Source organism: Periplaneta americana, chromosome 1 (genome assembly GCF_040183065.1).
Source record: "Periplaneta americana isolate PAMFEO1 chromosome 1, P.americana_PAMFEO1_priV1, whole genome shotgun sequence".
NCBI lineage: Eukaryota > Metazoa > Arthropoda > Insecta > Blattodea > Blattidae > Periplaneta > Periplaneta americana.
This window is the reverse complement of record NC_091117.1, coordinates 97,129,886-97,149,458: the sequence shown is the minus strand read 5'-3', so window position 1 is coordinate 97,149,458 and position 19,573 is coordinate 97,129,886. Positions and strand designations below refer to the sequence as shown.

Sequence of the window (19,573 nt, the reverse complement as noted above, 5' to 3'; positions counted from 1 at the left end):
TACAATGCAATGTAAATATCAAATATATACTCTAATATAATGTACCTGAGAAACATTTTAAGTTGTATTAATTTATGGTGTTCATTACCAACATATTTGTCATATTCAGTAGCATGTTGTAAAGAATAATGTCGTTGGATATTGAAGTTCTTAATCAGTTGGAGTGTTTTATGCCAAATTGAACACTTTGCTTATCCACTGCTCTCTACCAAAAAGAACTCCTCTTCCCATGATACATTAAAAGCAGTGGGAGTATCGGGACGCTTTAGTGTATGAGCGGAAGCTCCGTCTTCAAAGTTCGCCATCGTACTGCAGAGTCACCACTGCACCGACACTGAATGACGTACAGTATGCATACGTCACAGCGCTCGCAAGACCGGCTCTTTAAAGCACACAGCGCTCATTTCTCAGAATCACGTAATGTGCCCAGCCCTGCTTTAGTCCCTTGCAGGGGATGGATGTGGTGGAAGCATTGCTTCTCCTGTTATTTTTTAAAGGAAATTTTGTATGAGGTAATTATTATTCGTTTGTTCTTATATTTTGCTGTTTCGTGTTTATACTACGTTTTGACTCGGTATGAACTTCAACACGCAGGTGATGTGAGAGGTTAGCTTCCAAACATACCTTCTTGTCACAATGGATTTCTGGGGAACTGGGAGACAGAGAGATACAGAAACATTATGCTTTCTCTTTCAAAGAGAATGTAAACAGGTTGTTATTGACGTTTCTTTGCTATATTGACAACAGCACGTGCTATTGTTCGTAGCGCGATACTGTGCAGCATTTCAAAATTTAAATCACTTTGATGTTATTAGTAGTCATATATATGTTAATATTACAACTATAAAATATAACATAGACTTACTAGTAAATGATGATGATGATAACAATAATAATAATAATAATAATAATAATAATAATAATAATAATAATATTAATTGTAATAGTAATTGTAATGCGGGCTTATGTGAGGGCGGCAATGAACCTCCGGGTTTCTTAGAAGCCAGTAAGTAAGTATAGCCTAATTGTAATATTAATAGGCATAATGCATAATCACTAAATACGAATAAGTAGTTTTCGTGATTCTGTCCGCCCATCTATCCGTGCCTATAACGCCAAAGTTATTTAAACGATTATACTGATTTTTTATTAGTAGACCTGGGATATTTAAACTATTAAAAAATCACATTTAGGTACATAAATGTTAATGTTTCAAAATATGTATATATTTTATTTGCTCTTATAGGCACAAATGTTTCAAAATATGTATATATTTTATTTCCTCTTATAGGCACATCAGAAGAGCACAGCAATGTTAGAATTAAAATGTTGAAAACTAAACTTACGTAGCTATCTAAATACCCTATAGGCTAATTATGCAAATTTGATTTCATTATAGGTACCGGTACTTTAGAAGAGGGTATAGTGTTAGAATTAAAATGTAGGAAGCTAACTTAAATTTAATTACATAAATTTGATTTTATGTATTTAAATATTTTGGAGGAGAATAACAATCTTTGAATTAAAAAAGAAGGCAGGGGATTCGTAGAATTCCTATAACTGCGTGGAATGTGGCTGCTCAGTGTAGTACATATGGGCTCTAATTACGATGAAATTCAAAGTTAATTTACTTTTCCTATCATGATATGTTGCAAGTTGCATCGGCCCGCTGCCACAAGGAACAACGATATGTTGCAGGTTGCATCGGTGCACTCCCACTAAGGAGCAAGAGGCGCGCGGAGTATTACAGAAATGGTTGTTGTTGTTGTTTAGTCAACTGTCCGAAGACAGGTCTGAACCTCACACGTGATACCAAGAAAGCATCTCTCATGAGGCTTCTAGGCCAAGAGATAATGAGGTAGAGTGACCAGTTCCTTTCCCCCTACAAAAATGGTACGAACGTTTTTCCCGAATAGATGTCCACTTAAACGTTCCATGTTAATACAAAAAACTAAAATTACTGTATATCCCTAAATTGAAATAAAATATTAATAAGATATGTTTGAAATATTAAGAATGTGTGTCATAAAAATAATGAAAATATTACAACCTATTGCCTTTAGGTAACCTAGTAAGGAACTATATTTGTAACTTCCGAATTATAAGGAATTTAATTTATACGTTTCGATGAATAGGCTTACTGTAATGGAGAGGCTATTTATGACGTAATAATTGAAAATTAAAGTGCTGGTATCTAACTTTTAAATATATCATTTAAAAATAATACACTGCATTATAAGCGATAAGGTAGGACTGTCAGCAGAATATTACTTTTGCTTATTCACGAATCTTAATAAATTATAGACGTAAAATTATGGTCCTAATTTTAATGAATTTTTAGAATAATAGGTCCACACCTGTGGAGTAACGGCTAGCGCGTCTGGCAGTGAAACCAGGTGGCCCGGGTTTGATTCCCGATCGGGACAAGTTACCTGGTTGAGGTTTTTTTCCGGGGTTTTCCCTCAACCCAATATGAGCAAATGCTGGGTAACTATCCGTGCTGGACCCCGGACTCATTCCACCGGCATTATCACCTTCACCTCATTCGGACGCTAAATAACCTAAGATGTTGATAAAGCGTCATAAATAAACTACTAAAATAAAAATAATAATAATAATAATAATAATAATAATAATAATAATGATTACTAAATTAATTTTTATTGCTTCCCCTGGTTCGGGAGCCACGCTACGCCACTAGTCCCATGAATATTTTTCTCTTGATCTAATTTCTTTAAATCATTAAAAGTTATACAGTTTAAATATCTGAAAGTGAATTTAACCTGTTAATTATATTTTTTGCACAATCGTGTTTTGTTGTATTTACAGTTATTGTTGTTAGACCTTGAAAGTTAGAATTCTTATACAGAAACTTGTTGCTAAGGAAACCGTTCTTCATTACATAAATCTGTACTGAAATAGACCTATTACAGTGCACTTATTGCTTCTTAGTTACCATTATATGCAGTTTTGAGAAGAGTCTGGAATAATATTGCTCTAAATATTCAGTGCAAAATATAGGGTAAAGTTGCCTAATTTCGTGATACTCCTAATTCCGTGATACGTTTTTTTTCACTGAATGTCTCAGGATTGGGTATCTTGCTAGGAAGTTCACCGATGTCTCAAAGTAGGCGAAAGGTGCACTCTTTCGAGAAAGATGTCTGGCGCTATGGTCGAACGGCGGCAAAGCTTTGACTGACATTCAATTTTTAAAAAGTATCACGGGATTAGGCGTATCAGGGAAATAGACAACTGTATCCTATTGAATTTGCAATTTTAAAAATATGATCGTGCAGAACATGTATAATACAGTTTGTGAAGTGCATTACAAAATCTCGGGAATTGAAAAACTCGCTCTGCTCGTTTTTCAGACTTTTCCTCGATTTTGTAAAAAGCACTTCCCAACTTTGTATTGTAATTATACTATTGATCAATGTATGTAGGTCTACATACTTTATTATATGGTAGTGTAAATAGTAAAAATAACGCTTTCTAGTGTACATAGTCTTGTTTAGTTAACTCTTCGAAGACAGGTCTGAATCTCACAAGTGATTCCAACGAGGCACCATTTATGAGGCAACTAGGCCAGGAGATAATGAGATAGGGTGTCCGGTTCCTTTCCCTCCTCAATTGCATGCATTGCCGATTAGCTACATTTTACACTAATCAGATTTCAGATGCGTTTATTGTTCTTCCCCTGACACATCGTACATAGTGTAAATAATTTAAATTGTAAATATTAGTGTAATGGTTAAGTAGTCCATGTTTTGTTCTGCCCAATTTGACCAAGCAGTCGCGTGAGCCGTTAGTCAAGTACTTCCCTTGCTAGATGCACGTGCTTCGTCGAGTTAAAAAACTCCAGTAATACTTAAATCTTGTAGCCTCCGGACAAAGTAAGGTCCCTACTCGTTACATTATCATTACTTTCCATAGCGCCGCCAGTGTTAATCTTGGTTTTCTACAATATGCCGCATCCTCTAGGATTCCCCGGAAGTAGAGAGTTTAAATAAGGCGAGAATGGAGGATCTTAACTTCACTTGACTTGGCACTATCTCCTCGAGGTAGGTTCTGACGTCTCGGTAGTAGTGTGATGGTGCCATCATGGATAAAATATATACAGTAATAGAATGCGAAACTGCTGTCAGCACCATCCCAATTATCTAATCTTTTGCTTTATTTTCTGTCTTTTTTTGGTTATATTTTAATTGAGTAGTGTAAAATAGATCATCTCTTTTATTTTCCTGTTGGCTCCGGTAAGAATTTTCAGTGGAATGTAAATGTTTTATTTTAAATTGGGTTAGTTTGAAAATAGGATGAGGGAGGGAATACTTTCTGCATAGTTTAACATTTTCGTCACCAGGTGCGCTGCTAAATGCATGGAATAATTAGTTTTTATTTTCGCAACTTGGTGCGCTATTAGATGTAATACGTTCTCCACCGCCCAGCAGATGGCAGCAAGATCAGTTTCTACATTAGCGCCTGTAGCATGTGATACGGGAAACTCAGTAAGTTTCGCATCCTATTATATATTTATCCATGGTGCCATCTTGAAAGTAAAATCGCTCATTTTCATAGAGCACACGAATGGCAGGTAAAATGGATGTGTGAAGCATGTCAAAGTACACCATATATTGAGTCCCGATAATTTGACTGCTTTGTCTACATAAACGTGTGTATTTTCTGAATCCCGAGCACAATTATTGCGATTCACTATACCATTCAGCCGCCGGCGTAGTTCAGTCGGCTAACGCACGTGCCTGCCGATCATGAGTTGCGCCCGGGCGCGGGTTGGATTCCCGCTTGGGCTGATCCTACCTGGTTGGATTATTTCCGAGGTTTTCCCCAACCGTAAGGTGAATGTCAGGTAATCTATGGCGAATCCTCGGCCTCATCTAGCCAAATACCATCTCACTATCACCAGTCCCAGACGCTAAATTATCTAGTAGTTGATACAGCGCCGTTAAATAGTCGACTGAAAAAAGAAACTATGCCATTCATATGATGAAAGATGAGTGGAACAGAGAAAAATTCTCTCCGGCACCGGGATTTGAACCCGGGTTTTCAGCTCTACGTGCTGACGCTCTATCCACTAAGACTAAGCCACACCGGATTCCCATCCCAATGTCTGATTGAATCCTCTCAGTTTAAGTTCCACCTCTTGGGTTCCCTCTAGTGGCCTACCCTCATGCTTTGCGTCATAGATGTATGACAGTGGCACAGTGACCACACATGTGCAGAGGTGCACTCGTTATGAGTGACTAACTGGCCGGGATCCGACGGAGTAAGCGCCGTCTTAAATCACAAAAGGCGCTATTCATAGACATTTCGCTAGCCCCGCTACGAGCGTGCTAAACTAGCCTCGACTTTGCCAGAGGAGGGACGAATTATTCATATCGCTAACATTGGTTTATGAATATGAAAAACGTTAGTTTCGCTGATCACCCACCGGAAGCCCGCACTAAAAATGTCTATGAATACGGCCCAAAGTGATTATTTTTCGCATACCGGTATCATAATTTATATGATTATGATGTACTGAAGTACATATGATATTTCAGTACAGAAATTCTGCGTCATCATATGATGAAAGATGAGTGGAACAGAGAAAAATTCTCTCCGGTGTGGCTTAGTGGATAGAGCGTCAACACGTAGAGCTGAAAACCCGGGTTCAAATCCCGGTGCCGGAGAGAATTTTTCTCTGTTCCACTCATCTTTCATCATATGATGACGTAGAATTTCTGCATGGAAATATCATATATACTTCGGTGCATCATAATAATATACCAGTCATGTTTAAATTCGTTCCCCTCATGCCAAAACCATGAAAATCCATTTCCTTCTGAAAAAAAGGAGTTTAAAGTTTCGAATTTCCTTATAAATTCAGGAAAACTTTATTGTAAGCAACTTAATATGATATAGAAAGTTGATTGAAATTAAGTTTTCCTGAATTTATAAGGGCATTTTAACTCGTTTTTCTCAGAACTAACAAAATGTACATTCTTGGCTTTGGAATAAGAGGGACGAGTTGTGCTTCATCAGACCAAGCCATTTCTCTTACAAACTGCTCATTCGCATGTATTTTATGTTGAAATCACTTAAAATGTTGGATTTTTTGGTCAGGATCATCTAAATTGTGTGTCAATCTTTGGATTACACTTCCTATTTTGCACTCTTAAGACTGCGTTGATCTGGTAACTCCCTTCGCTCATGCTATTGTTTGCTGACACCATAACCGAGGAGGTGGAACTTGTTGCTATGTGACGCCTCCCGGATCTCTGGCTTGTGCACATCACACAGTGTACCATTGGCCTCAAATTTATCACAAATGCGTGCAATTGTCAAGAATGTTTTAAGTTGTATTACAAATTCAAGCCGCCATTGTTTTACTTTGCACTTATTTAACCTCTCTTAGAGTGTAAAAAAATATTAATTTCTTAGTCTTTCTATAGATTTTGAAATATTGTAATACAGAAATGCTAAATGCGTAATGTTAGCGGGAAAATGTATCTATGAAAAATACTGCTTTTTTTAACAAATTGATTTCTTTGCATACATTTGAATATTTTATTTTGGCGTCCTATTACTTTAATGTTGGAATGGAGGGTCACTGCGACCTAAATTATACTGAGAATCACGTAAGAGTAATTCCTAAGGGTGCTATTCATAGACATTTCGCTAGCCCGCGCTACGAGCGTGCTAAACTAGCCCCGGCTATCGACTGGTTAATTGTACAGGATTCATATCATATCATATCATATCATATCATATATCATATCATATCATATCATATCATATCATATCATATCATATCATATCATATCATATCATATCATATCATATCATATCGCTAACATTGGTTTATGAATACGAAAAACGTTAGTTCGCTGATCATCCACTGGAAGCCCGCGCTAAGAATGTCTGTGAATACGGCCCTAAAAGACTAATTTGGTCGTCTCTTTAGTGTTGCCAACTATTGCTAGATATCACCAAAAGAGGATAAAATCACACAATGCCATGTACTATAATAATAATAATAATAATAATAATAATAATAATAATAATAATAATAATAATAATAATAATATAGTGTTAACAATAACGATGTCTTGCTTATTTACCACATCTTATCTTTATATTGGGAAAGTGTTTTCTAAGAGATTCAGTAATTTGTGAAAGAGTATATATATTTTTTTTCTGGATCTCTCGCACATTATGTTAGTAGTTAGTAGATTAGTGTATGATCTAATATTAAAATGTATTTTGTCTGACAACATTCATTGCTTTGATTAAACAGTTTACGGTTCACGAGACATAACCTAAAAATGTATTTTGTTTGATCACGTGAAATGATTAGTATGAATTCCGAAAACGAATGCCACTTTGAAATGTATGCTTTAGAATATTTTCTCCATTATTGTAATAAAAGTCTAAACACGAAAGGAATTAATTAAAATGTGAAATGGTATTTCTATCGATTACCCAAGGCATGTATCACACGAAATATTTTATTTATACTTAGCCTACCTGACTCTAATCCAACCGTAGCGAAAATATGATCGTGCGCCGAGCCATTGTGTAACCTGCAACGTGCATAGCACCTATGGAGGGAGGCGGACACCCGAAGGGAAAGTAAAGCAACTGTCTGACTTATTAACGGATTTTCATTTTCCTTACGTGAAGCACTCAAATATAATTTTATACAGTACAAGGCTACAAACTTATGTTTAGTAGGCCTACGTGTAACGAAAGAAATTAATAAGAAAACGTAGGACACATTATCACAACCTAAAATTAACTGTATTCAGAATGTCTCTGCGACAGAGTTTCAAAATCAGGAATTATGCCACTTGCTGCCAGTCATAGTTGATCACGAAGGTATTTGTCTGTCAGTCGTGATCTAAATTAGGTTTTTACTATTTTCACTGTTGACAATAATTGTTCACAAACTTAAGTTATAGCGAACATGGCTTCAACGGAGTAAACGAATGAACGAAGCTTCGGATATTTATTTTTCATTTAATATCACGTTGTAAATCTGTGAGTTTAAATTGAAGATCTAACCGTATTATTCGTATATCTGCTAAACAAGGATCGACATACAGAGGCAATAATAATAATAATAATAATAATAATAATAATAATAATAATAATAATAATAAAATAATGATAATAATATAATAATAATAATAATAATAATAATAATAACAACAACACCACTTAACCTTTTAATGTTCATGAGTAACATGTATTATAATGCCGTTTTATGTTACACAACCGTTTTCCTCTTAATACTTGTGAACAAATCATACATTTAATATTCTCATCATATTGGCAGCAAAAAAATGCGTCCTCCCATCCTACTTTGAAACTTTCGTTTTTGTACATGGTTTTGAGAGAGACATTGCGACGATACGCCACTCGCAGGTCAGAGACAAAAACAAATGGAACGAAGTTTGACTCCAGTGAGTGAGAGGGTGGGGGTTGGAGAAGGTAGGAAGCAAGAGAAATGCATAGCTATCATTGCGAGCCACAGTGTGCTCGTGAGTCACATTTTCGCCACGGCTGCTGTAAGCTTAGCCTACACAAAACAACACATACAATAACTTACTATTATGTATTAATATTAATACTGATATTACGTAATTATTAGTATGTTAAAATTTCACTAGCTTCCAGTAATGGGCTCAGAAATATAGAATAATTTGAATTTTCAGAATTTAAACTATCGACAACTTGTGTCACTGCTGCCAACATAACAGTTATAAAATCACCACCAGTTGTAGTTTTCTCAGGGCCGAAATTTGAAATGAAGTTGACAAAAGAAAATTCAACCTTCAAAGTATAAAATCACTATAATCCACTAGCTTATGTAGAAATGGGGGAAAAATGATTAGGTTTCACCCTTACGGTATTAAGTAAGTTGACCCGAACTATAGAGCTATTGCACTTACCTTAGCTAGGCGTATTTCCAACACCAGCTAGCTACACTAAGGTTGGCTAAGTATCCAGGTTTCAGCAGACAATTGCACTCGTCCCTAAGGGTGCTATTCATAGACATTTCGCTAGCCCGCGCTACGAGCGTGCTAAACTAGCCCCGGCTATCGACTGATTACTTGTATAGGATTCATATCATATCATATCGCTTACATTGGTTGATGAATACGAAAAATGTTAGTTCGCTGATCATCCACCGGAAGCCCGCGCTAAGAATGTCTATGAATACGGCCCTAATAGACTAGTTCCTTCCGTGCATCGTCAGCCGGAGATCGGGGACGGGGATTGTTATGAAATGAAAATGGAGCGGAGATTAGACAAAGTGATAGTGATGTTTAACGTGGAGAAACAGGAGAACCACGAGAAGAACCTCAATTTCAACCTCTCACCAGAAATGTCACAATGGATTTTTCAGTGAAAGATCCCACTCGAACCTGAACTGAAACTCGAACCGTTTGTGTGACTTAGTGCTCTCTTCAGTCGGCGTTCCAGGCAGTAGCCCGACACTTGGCACTTGGACCTGCGTTTGGTTACTATAGAGCAGTCATGGGAAGATTTGTACTCACGACGACATCAGGTAATGCAACTAGCAATACACATGACTTCGCATGGTTGTGGGTAGGGTTGAGGGCCCGCTCAGGCATCAGTGGTGTGCAGCCATCACAAACTTCATATTTACTTTACCGTAACTTTCAAGGTGCTACAGAATTCTAAGATTATGTCACAAGTAACCAATCTCAAGATAGCAAATAAACTTTTATCTTTCAGCCGCGATCTTTGTTTTGATTTTGTAAGTTTCAATTTTGAAAAAAAAAAAAAGTTTGCAACTGTAAATGGAACCAAACATAGCCACTATATTGGCGGCAAATGACCTATGGGAAACATATTTTTCCGTAGACAGAATTTTAAAGAAATTTAAACCACACATGTTTTTGCACCTTGTATGTAAATATGTATCACTGTAAATCTGCTACTACTTGCTTAACCTTGTTTGTGTCTGTGGTCAAAGGATTTCCAAAAAGTAAGAAATCATTTGCAATATTTTTGAAATCACAGAATCTCCGTTGTTGAAATTCTGTTTTTAGATTCAGATGAGCATAATTACGAGTATTTAAATTGCTTTCAGAATCAAAATTTAAATCGTATTTAAATTTGATTCAGGAATATTAGAAAGAGATTATAAGCATGGGAAATGATTGAACTGTTTTTCCCTCATATTTGATTTCCAGATATCTATCATTGTAATGATTGATCGCACCATATCGTACGTATCTATTACGTTTTGTTATTGCTCTTTGTACTGCAATTTGGATTTAAAATGCTCATAAATACCTGTGATCTTCTGATGTTCTTTATGACATAGGCTACATTATAATGACGTTTTATATTGTGGTGATAAATGCCCTTTAAAACTTCCGAGCACAAACATATACTATTGTTCTATAAGCGCAAGAAAATTATGTCTCCTCCCATGCTTCTTTAAATACACGTTTCCTACCTTTGGACAGTGCCATACTTAACTAGCTATATATTACGCCGCTGGTAGCTGCTTGTACAACGTAGGCTACCTGCAAACGGTTGGTTGGGAGGGGGGATGTGTATTCCTTGCCTGCCCTGCAACGTCACTTAGTAACAGGCATCGCGATGACATACCTGCCGACGGTTGCTATAGGGTCACCAAGCAACCCCCAACGTTGTATGAAATATAGATCAGTGGTATTGAACCCCAGACACATAGTTCAGGTTAACTGTTCAGTTATTAAGGCAGTCAGCATGTCAAAACAAAACAAGAAGCAAGAAGGCATTGTAAATAATTTTGTTTTTAATGTGATTATTGTATTATTGTAATTTCCTTCATTTATATATTTATGTATAGATGTGCACATACAGAGGCTGTGTCCAGTTACAACGTTGACATGTGAAACAATTATTCATGATTAATTTTTAAAATCTGGCAATAGAGTCGGTAATATATGCAGACAATAAAGCCCATAAAATACTTCTAAATGAACGAAAGTTGAAACATCAGGGCCGAAATGATTTTATATACCGTGTTTCATTATTAACTCATTTTCAATTGTGAATATTCAAATTCCAATCCTTTCTATAATTTGTCATATTATTTACTTGTAAACTCATTTTCATTTTCTTAAAATATAGATATCTATTGCTTTTAAAAGTGCAATTTAAATATTCAAAACTCTGTAAATAGGAGACAGATAATGAGCATTTCTTTTTACTTTTTGATGAAAAATGTATTATGAAACAGGAAAGTATCTAAAATCTGGATGTGTTTTACTTATTGTGAGAATAATTTTTTGTTGGTCATAAGCTGGCTTTAAAGAAATATTTATTTGAGTTTGTTATTAATTCCACGTGACAGTATATTTTGTACGTGAGTGAGTATTCTCGTTGTTCAATGCCTATCCAGGCAGACACGCGAATAAGCAGATGTAACACACGACACTGTCTGTCTCACAGGGCGAAGCTAGTATGGTCCATGTACACTTAGCGGCAAAAAGAATGGGCCGGCCGACAATTTCTAAGTTCCAGAGACATAACATTGCGCATGCTCGTCTCGTGAAAGCCGTGGTTCAATAGGTAACACATAATAAAACCATTAAAATGTGCTGTATTTTCTTTAAGAGTATAAAATATGTAATAAAATCGAATGGCGGGTTGATTCTAGATACATCAGGGCCCTTGAAGAGTGAAATAATAATGAAATTGATAAATACAAAATCAACCGGAGCGAATATGAACAGGAAAATCACGTATTATGCCGAACTGATACTAACAGTCACAGTAGCCTGAGTCGTTACGGCATTGGTCTATTGAACAAGTTGATAGTAGTAGCTCAAGGTTCGAGTTTCCCCCAATCTTCTTTTTTTAATTACAAATTTGTCATCATATGTGTCTCGCAAAGCTATAATTATGTGGCGATATCTCTTAGACTATGCCCAAACTCTAATAAATAATAAACCTCCCTCTCTCTTTCAAGCAATACTGCTATCTGTTAATACAACGTTCTGTCTCGTCATTACGCTTGAAGATGGCACAGAAACAATAACTCATTTCCCTGGTTCGCATAGGTTATTCTGCGTATGCTACTCTCCGACAGGACTTCGATTGGAGAAATCTCATTTTCTCCGACCAGGTTATTGTCTCCAATAGCAACGATAGTACTGCCCTAGTTTATTGTATGAATGGCCACCGATACGATGAACGCTTCTTGAGACGAATTATTAACAATTCGGGTTGCGTGAGGGTCGCGTGTTGGGGTGGATGTCATACGATGGGGCAGGACTTCTGGAACGCATCCAGGGGGGGGGTTACAGGAGAAGCATACGAACACATTTTGGCAAGTAATGATCCCTTCCGCCCGAAAACGATATCCAGAAGGAACACTTTTCTTCCAGCGGGATAATCATCCGATACACACCGCCAACCGGATTCAAAGATGGTCACGAGGAGGCGTGATGTCGACCCTTCGACTGGCTTCCAAATTCACCAGATATGAATCCGATTGAAAATTTGTGGGCTGCAGTCAAAAGGATCCTACGCTCTAATTGGGCAAAACAACCACTCGTTTGGACACCCGAGGAATTGTGGGACAGAGTTCAAGATGCGTAGGAGGAGATGGCCAAGAATTTAGACCTGTTCCATAATCTTGTGGACTCCGTGCCGCGCAGAATGAGGGCAGTTGTTGACGCAGGTGGTTTGTGGACGAGATACTAGTCCCCACCACAGGCCTTGTTTTGTTAATATATTATAAATTGTTTGTTTTTGTTAATTTAATTATTTATTTGTGTTTGATATGCGTCCGGTTTTTTAGGATGTGAAACAAGTATTTCTGTTTATACAGGCCAGGTCTCACCTATTAATAGCCCACAGGTGATGGGCAATAATATTTTTACAAGGCGGGCATAACGAAGTTTGTTAACAAATGCCATTTCACATTTAAACTAATCAATTAAGTAAAAGTTAAAATAAAAAAATGGTAATTTTGCTGTACCGGGAGGCGAACTCACAACCTCTGGTACGGATGTCAGACTTCTTACCACTGGGCCACACACTGCTCGTAAGGTTTACTACATTATAGACGGACGACTTTCACTGTAGAGACACCACAGCAATGCCTTGCAGTGGGTAACGTTTACACGAGTGAACCGCGCGATAGAACTTAGCATTTCTATCGACCAAGAGTCGGCCCATTCTTTTTGCCGCTAAGTGTACATCTAACTTGTACTCATAGTAACCAAATGCAGGACTCTAGTCATAATGCAGTATTAATCATAGACAAATTCATTAGGTACCGGTAATGAGAAAGTTGAATTCTACCAACATTTAATTCACCATTCAATTAATGATTGCCTGTTATTGGAATGGAGTTGCTGGAGGGGTGCACTACGACCCAGCACTGCGACCTTTCACGATCTTTTGTGCTAACCCTCAAAGTCTGAAACTAGGCGCATTCCCAAACCGACACCGGCTGACTACACTAAGGTTCGCTGCGTACCCAGTTTCGAGCAGGAAACCCCACTCTTCCTTAGGCCAGCCCCCTCCGTGCGTCGCCAACAGGCCTTCGGAGAATAGTATAAAACGATAATGAAATGGAGAAATGTTGACGGAATGATGTAGATGTCTAATATGGGGAAACGTGAGAACTCCGAGAAAAACCCCTTGTCCGCCACAAGTGTCACTAAATCCATGAACCACACCTGTGGAGTAACGGTTAGAACGTCTAGCCGCGAAACCAGGTGGCCCGGGTTCGATTCCCGGTCGGGGCAAGTTACCTGGTTGAGGTTTTTTCCGGGGTTTTCCCTCAACCCAATATGAGCAAATGCTCGGTAACTTTCGGTGTTGGACCCCGGACTCATTTCACCGACATTATCACCTTCATCTCATTCAGACGCTAAATAACCTAAGCTGTTGATAAAGCGTCGTAAAATAACCTACTTAAAAAAAAAAAATCCATGAAAAATTCCAGGTCTGACCGGGACTCGAACCCATACTGCCTGTGTGACAGACTGAAGGTCTGACTACTCAGCCAGCGCTGAGGTTTTTCCTGTTATTACTACTAATACACATTCTGCTGAATGTCGTTGCTGATTCCTCTTAGTGGCATAAAAGAGATGAGTGACGAAATGAGATATTTATTTGCAACTCATTGGTTATCAAGAGAGAAGAAACCAGGTTACTGAGTAATTGATGTCGAACAGATGTTTTAACTACCTTGACAGTGAGGTTTAAATAATACTACTTTAAATAAGCCCTTAATTTTTTTGTTCGACCTACACATTTGACAAATAGATGTGGAACTTCCGTAACTTAAAAATCAACATGACGCGGGATCTCCACCAAAAACATTGCGTTAGCAACGGACGAAATTTCTGCTGTATGCCGGATTCGAACCTACGACAGAAGCTCTTAGGCAGGAGCTGCCCAATATGAAGATCAAGATACGAGTGACTGTTACCACGAAAGCATCGCCATCGTAAAACGACATACTTAAACAACGAACCACTAAAAACGAATCTATATTTTATCATTATATCATAATTAGGAAATATGAGGAAACCATATTCATCACTAGAGACGAGAAGTCCACACCTATGGAGTAACGGCTAGCGCGTCTGGCCGCGAAACCAGGTGGCCCGGGTTCGATTCCCGGACGGGGCAAGTTACCTGGTTGAGGTTTTTTCCGGGGTTTTCCCTCAACCCAATATGAGCAAATGCTGGGTAACTTTCGGTGCTGGACCCCGGACTCATTTCACCGGCATTATCACCTTCATGTCATTCAGACGCTAAATAACATAAGCTGTTGATAAAGCGTCGTAAAATAACCCACTAAAAGAAAAGAAAGAGACGAGAATTTCATGCCTGCATTTATGCGTTATCAAACTATGAAACATGCACGATAAGCAAAAAATACATTAAAATATACACTTTCATTTTTGTTTCAAATGTCTTATTTCACTTCACTTTCTTGCACAGTTAACCTAACAACATTTCTAAATTGGTTTCTGTGAGGTTCCTGTGCTTGTCAATCAATATGTTTTTCTTGGCAGAGAATGACCCCTCTACATCGCAAGAAGTTATGGGTGCAAACTTTAATGACCATATTTGTGACAATGTCAGGTCAAATTCTTCATTCAAGTTTTCGCCACAAATAGCCTTCTTCACTGAACAGTTTGTTTTTCGCCGCTACACCCACTTTTCCACGGGCATAACTGAGTGATCTATGGAATTCCTTGCAGATTCTTTCCTTTTTTTGCATTCTTGCAATATGTGAAGCAGATGCAACATGCTGGTCGATTTGAAATTTTTTAGTAGATACATTTTATCCGAAATTATAATAGACCTTACCGTTACCTAGATACGATTTAAAAGGACATCGTAATTTAATCAATTATTTTAAAGAAGTTTTGTAATTTTTTAGAAAGAACATCTGCCATAGAAAATATTTGGAAACAGAATAGCAGTGCTTACCTCTTTACTGCAACAGTCGCAGAATACGACATCCCCATCTGATCTAATAAAATCCTTTCCTTTAATCCACTGTGCAAAGAGTACACTTTGGGAACCTTTAATTAAAGGTATATTAGAACCCATTAACACACGCAAACAGAATAAACAAACATTAACCGCTTACGAGGTTCATACACTGCAAGACTTAAATTATTTGTCAGCAGTTTCCTTGAACCCTCTGTATTTCCTCTCTACTATTCTCAAAATATCCAACGCAATAAATCCATTTACGACACGCAGTCTAGGCGTTGGAGTGTTGTAAAAGTGAACTAACGTCCAGGGAAAGGTCCTCTTAACATCCTATTGTGAAAATCTTAACATTTTATTTCAGTTTTCTGTTATTTAATTTTTCTTCCTTTCCCTTCTTCAATCCTGATTCCTGAAGCTAAAATAAGGGACATAAAAATCGAGAAACTGAGGTGTCCACTCAAAACCAGAAAAACATGCATTTAAACTGAATATGATGTATATTATATGCATTATTAAGTTAAAAATGGCATAAATATGCTTATGTTTTTATCCCCAAAAAGGTTAAAAATGCAAATATGCACGGAAAAAGTACACATATTTGGAACCGGAAAGAAATGAAATGGATAAGTACTCAGTTTGAGCTATGTCCTATGTTCCTATAAAAACATGCATTTGCATGGAATTCTCGTCTCTATTCATCACTATTACAGCTGTGAAATACAAAGTACTGTGTATTGATCTTGCCCAACTGTGACACAACACGCACTGTACATGAATCATGCGTCCTTCAACAGGAGTTGAGTATTTGAGTCAGCCAAATTATTTCCGAAGTTCATAGTTATTAGGTACACAGTGCATGTCGCGACCACATGTCGAATAAAACCAAGCCAAGTCTGTTACCCATTGTAGTCTTTTCATCTTAGTTATTCATATTATTTATTAGTTATTCTTCTTCTTTGGTTTTGAAGCTTGTTTAATAGAATGTATGACAGTATATAGATCTGTGTACATTGTTTCTGCTTGTATATTATTAGGCTACTAATATGCCAAGGAAAGGGATGTAGACACAGTAGCTACGCTTACGATTCTGAGAACGTGCTTTAATGCAGCCATTTCCAATCGGTGTACCGCTGCACACTATAGTATACCGCGAATGATCCGCTGGGAGACGCGAGAAAAAATGAAGTCAGTAAAGGTTTTCGTAGAAAAATTGGAAAAATAAAAGTGAAAGGAGTAGTAAAAAATGAGTCCACAAGAGTCAACTTTCAGCGAACGCGGCACAAATCAACATTCAGTAAACACGTAGTAACTGTGTGAGCGGCAGCGGGCAGAGAAGAGAATGACTGACGGACAGCTTGGGTTGCCAGATCAGCAAAGTTTAAATATCGTACCAACCTTAAAAAAATATTATATTTAATTCGACTTCATAAAAATATCGTACGTTAAATATTTCGGCAAAACATGTAATAATATTGTATGTTTTCATATTTCCTAAATAACAAAATAAGAAAACATGCATAATACCATAATTATGAACTAACATTGCATTGTAATAATTTTCTATTGCCAATTTACATTTCCATCGTGAACTTCAAATAAAAGTACAAAAACTCTGTTAATTCTATTTGTGAATAATGTGTGTTTTGTTTCTCTTAACAATATTTGCCACATTCGCTGTATCACCATTCATCATACTACGAGTATCATTGCCCTCTATGTTTACTTAAAAATACTGCACATAAAATTGAAAATATTTTATTTCATACGTTAATGCGTGTATGTTTTTCCAATTTATTTCTATTTTATAATCCATATTTCCTTCTAAAATCGTCAAAATTCCCTTCGGTTGAGGACTGCTCGTTTAAAATATGTGCCCCGGAATTTTAAATTATACATCTTTAGTGTGTCACATGTTTAAAAAGGTTGAAAAACGTTGCTGCAATGTATGACAACTATGTTGAACAAGACATACTAGAATCAGTCTAGTATGCAGGATGTTAAAAAAAGTATCCAATATTTTAGGAGGAGATAGTATGCATCAAAACAAGAAAAAAATGTCTAATAAACATGGGTCCTACAACACATACTTTCTGAGATCTGAACACTTGTTCATAGGAGGTGCTCAATGTGACGTCCATTCATGGCAATGCATTCCTCTGTCTTACGGCGCAAGGAATCATGCACTCTTTGAAATTGGCCTGGTTCTTGATAACCAAAATTCTAGGGGACTTAGATTTGGGGAACGAGCAGACCAAGATGTGGGGCCTCCCCAATTAATCCAGCGGTCCTGAAATGTCAGTGTCAGGTGTTCACACTCATTGTGGAAAAAATGTGCTATCATGCATGAACCACATCTGTAGTCTCTGCTGACATTGTACATACTCCAGTAAGGTAGACAATACATTAATAAGAAAGACCTGATAATGAGCCTCAGTTAATCTCTGTGGTAGCACATATGGCCCTTAATCTATTGCCAAGAACGCCTGCCCATACGTTGATTGAGAATCAGTACTGATGCCTTGTTTCTTCAACTGCATGGGAATTTTCATTGGCCCACACATGATGATTACGAAAATTCACAACACCATCTCTGCTGAACTCTGCTTATATCCGCAACCAAACTTTTCTTTTCAGTATTCCTTGCGACGTATCAGTATTCCATGCCAGGGGTGTCAACTACGGTATGATTATCTGGTAGCCTACTGTATTGTAGGGCAGAAAAATGCATTGCCATAAATGGACATCAGGTTGAGCACCTCCTATGAACAAGTGTTCAGATCTCAGAAAGTATGTGTTGTAGGACCCATGTTTATTAGACATTTTTTCTTGTTTTGATGCATACTATCATCTCCTAAAATATCAGATACTTTCTTTTTAACACTCTGTATACAGTCACGAAGCTCGAGTTGTTGAGGGTACTGGGAACAATAGACTATACCGGTACTATTTCGTATTGTATGTGATGAGGCGATAATAGCGATCCTAGTGGTTAGCAACTATCTATGAATGCATATTCCCTACGTATTGAGCTTCGTGATTGTATATACTAGACTGTGCTAGAATTACTAGATAACAAAGTAACTTTCCATTACAAAGCAGTGTTCTATAATTCATATTAATGACGATGCTGGTAATATATTATTATTATTATTATTATTATTATTATTATTATTATTATTATTATTATGCATAGTGTTATGCCCAAGGGCAGGTCTTTCACTGCAAACCCAGCGTTCTCCAATATTTCCTAGTTTCTGCCTTTCTCTTTGTCTCCTCATAATGATCCATGTATCTTAATATCGTCTGTCATCTGATATTTTCTTCTGCCCCGAACTCTTCTCCCGTTCACCATCTCTTCCAGTACACCCATCCTTCAGTAGGCAGTTTCTTCTCAGCCAGTGACCAAATTAATTCCTTTTTCTCTTCCTGATCAGTTTCAGCATCATTTTTTCTTCACTCTTTCCAACACAACTTCATTTCTTATTCTGACTTCCATTTCACATGCTCCATTCTTTTCCATATCCACATTTCAAATGCTTCTATTCGCTTCTCTTCATGTCGTCGTAATGTCCATGTTTCTGCCCCATACAATGCCACACTCCATTCAAAGCATTTCACTAGTTCACTTTTTTATTCTTTTTCCAGAGGTCCGCAGAAGATGCTCCTTTTTCTATTAAAAGCTTCCTTGGCCATTGTTATTCTTCTTTTGACTTCCTGGCAGCAGCTCATGTTACTGCTTGTAGTACTTATTATTATTATTATTATTATTATTATTATTATTATTATTATTATTATTATTATTATTATTATTATTATTATTATAAGAGTTTGAGTCGCCAAATTCGTAACAATAATAACTTAATAACGATAGGAATTTTGTATAAGTAATGCACTGCAAAGTAGATTTGTTATTTTTTTATAAGTAATAATTTGAGGGATTTTAAGAATTGTGAAAAATATTTAACATGTACTTTCACAAATAATGCTGCACAAATTAAAATTAAATAATTTTATAGTGAAAGGACGATATGTGTGTTGTGTCATAACTACTATTATAGAAAGGGAATATCTGAAACTG

At 37.0% G+C, this 19,573-nt stretch overlaps 1 protein-coding gene across 4 annotated transcripts in view; it reads left to right on the top strand.

The window, feature by feature from the left end:
- The window catches only part of yrt (erythrocyte membrane protein band 4.1-like yurt), a 192,606-nt gene that overhangs the window by 59,197 nt on the left and 113,836 nt on the right, over positions 1-19,573 (top strand). The window lies entirely within an intron of this gene.